General features: G+C 39.9%; 1 non-coding gene across 1 annotated transcript; it reads left to right on the forward strand.

The window, feature by feature from the left end:
* The first annotated feature begins 431 nt into the window (after positions 1 to 431).
* Positions 432 to 595, forward strand: LOC135173755 (U1 spliceosomal RNA). Its single transcript, XR_010301423.1, has one exon. It is a non-coding gene; the product is annotated as a U1 spliceosomal RNA (small nuclear RNA).
* Positions 596 to 2649: the final 2054 nt, after the last annotated feature.

The following is a 2649-nucleotide window of genomic DNA, read 5'->3' on the forward strand; positions in this document are numbered from 1 at the left end:
ATCCAAATCGGCATCCTTTGTTCTGAACTGCAGTTTAATGAAGTGTGGTTTCACAAGGTCATATGCTATTTCAGATAAGTAACAATTAAAATGTAGTAGGAAAATCAAATATTCAACAATTATATGTGACTTCTCCATAGAACACAGTTAAAAAAACAGGAGAGGACAGGCATTAACCTCAGGAAAGCATAAATTATAGGAAAAGCAGAAGGGAGGATGGCAAGAGCCTGGACGAGACTTGAAGAGGCTGTCCACTATTTTTCCTAGGGCAAAATCACTCTGTCATTCTTTACAGATGCATGTCCTGTCTTGGATGTTGTAAGACAAACAACTCTAAGAATTCCATAGCCTCTCCAGGGAATGTGTCCCAACACTTCACTACTATTGCAGCTTTTAAAGCTTTGCCCAGTTTTTTCTTTCCTTACTTACCTTTACTTACCTGGCAGGGGAGACACCGTGATCAGGCAGGTGGTTTTCCCAGGGCAAGGCTCATTCTTTGCACTCCGGGTATGCTGGCCCCTGCGATTTCCCCAACTGTGGGAAACTCAGCTGCATAATTTATGATAGTGGAGGACTGTGTTTGTGCTCTCCCCTGTTTTTGTTTTTGGTTTTTTTTTTGTCCTTGGAGGTGTGTAAGGCCAGGCTGGATAGGGCTCTGGCCAGCTTGATCTACGGTAGGGTGTCCCTGCCAATGGCAGAGGGGTTGGAACTAGATGATCCTTGTGGTCCCTTCCAACCTTGACTGATTCTATGATTCTATTCTATGATTTTACATAGAGCCTGTTTATGCCATATCCACCAGGCAAAATAGAGCAAGTAGGAACCAATTTAGAGAAGTTGTACTGATCTGAAGAAGGGATGGCAGGTTTGGTTGTGTTTGTTTTTTTCAAGTTCATCACAACTAGCTCTGGATTAAAACTATGGGTACTTTTTCTTCTCTTTTTCTTATTTTACAACCAAATTAATTTCCACGTGCATACTGTTGGCAAAACGATCTGCCACAGGAAAACCACCAGCAACAGTAAATCCCTGCAAAGATGTGGAGATCAGCAAGAATATTGAAATCTTTCCTGAACCTCTTTATTAGTGTTCCTCTTAGAGGCCACACAAGCACCTGGAGAAGTGACAGGGTCCTTGGTCCTGACACCTATAAAGGTAGGAGCAGATTCAATATTCTTACTTTTAAGAATACACATTGAAGTTTTCAGATGTATCCTAGTTTGGTTAGATAGCTTTTCTTTGGCAATAGGGGTTTTACCACTGATGTAATTTAAGGTCTTTCAATAATTGGCAGGAAACACTCTTTCTGAGTGCAGGCTGCAGCATCATGATATTATACTGCCAGAAAGAAAACAGTTTCTGTGTAGAATACAGATGCAAAAACTATTACTTTTTGAGACTGGTATCCTATTCCCATAGAAAGATATTAGTGTGGATGGCCACATTCGGCCCATTCAAACACATATTCACAGAGGCCAAAAGGCAAATCAGATGCAGGGAATGAGCTTCACTGACTTCTGTGACTACCATAAATGAAGAACCTTGTTCCCCTTGTTCCCCAAACATCTACATACTTGGTTTCCTTTTGTATTTACAGAAATACTCTTCACTGCCTGACTGCATATTAAAGGGAAAGTCAACCCTCTATATGCAGGCTAATCTTAGCTTCTTTTGGATGCATCCACAAACATGTCACAGCTGTGAAAGTAGGCCTTCAGCTCAGATTATAAACACTTACACACTTGCTAGGAGGCTCTAGCAGGTGTTTGGAAATGGTGGAATGAAAAAACCTTGTGCTTTACCATCAAGTTAGTTCTGCACTGAAAAAACAAATGTATTTAAGATGGCTGCAATTCATGTGGGTCAGCTATTATAAGTGTTAAGGTGTGCCATAAGTTCTTCCACCAAAAAATGGGGCATATAACATAGTGTGCAGGGTGTTTTTAGACTTGAATGCTTATAATACACATCCAATAAGCAGTAGTAATGCTGATTAAAAAGTTTGGCATGTGCCTTTTATTGAGATTCTACTCATGAGCTTTAAACTATAGCATAAAGATAAGCTGGTCTAATTGTGCAGAAGATAAAAGTAATTTCCAGACATAAACTGATGACAACAGCTTAAATTAAATAGCTCACATGAACTGTTCTAAGCCTCTTCTGAAAAGACAAATGGCATTTTCCTCGGGTATTTGTATTGATAGAGGAAACAAAAGCGCTTCTGTCAGTGAGGAAATAAGAAGCAGAATTTTAGCATCTGAATTTTTAGATTTTGGTGAGAAATGGCATGGAAAACTCCAAGTAGAGAATGTCTGGGAGCAAAACTGAACACTCTAAATTTTGCAGATCAAAATTCTGACTGTCACAAACATTCAGGCTGATGCTTCAAGATTCAGAGCAGTTGGGCACTCTGCTTGCCAAAGCCTCCTGACAGAAGCTGTCTTGCACCACCTAACTGTACTAACAACATCTAGTAAAACTAAATAAAGCTAAAGTTTAACTAGTTAGTTTAGTTTAACTAACTAGTTAAACTCCCTAAGTGTTCCATAGAGCAGAACACAATCTGCTGCAAACTCCTGATCTGTTAGAAACATCGAAGCACACAGACAACTTCCCATTCATGGTCAGATCATGCACAGTGCCAGGTTT

The sequence above is a fragment of the Pogoniulus pusillus genome, chromosome Z, assembly GCF_015220805.1.
Source record: "Pogoniulus pusillus isolate bPogPus1 chromosome Z, bPogPus1.pri, whole genome shotgun sequence".
NCBI classification, from domain to species: domain Eukaryota; kingdom Metazoa; phylum Chordata; class Aves; order Piciformes; family Lybiidae; genus Pogoniulus; species Pogoniulus pusillus.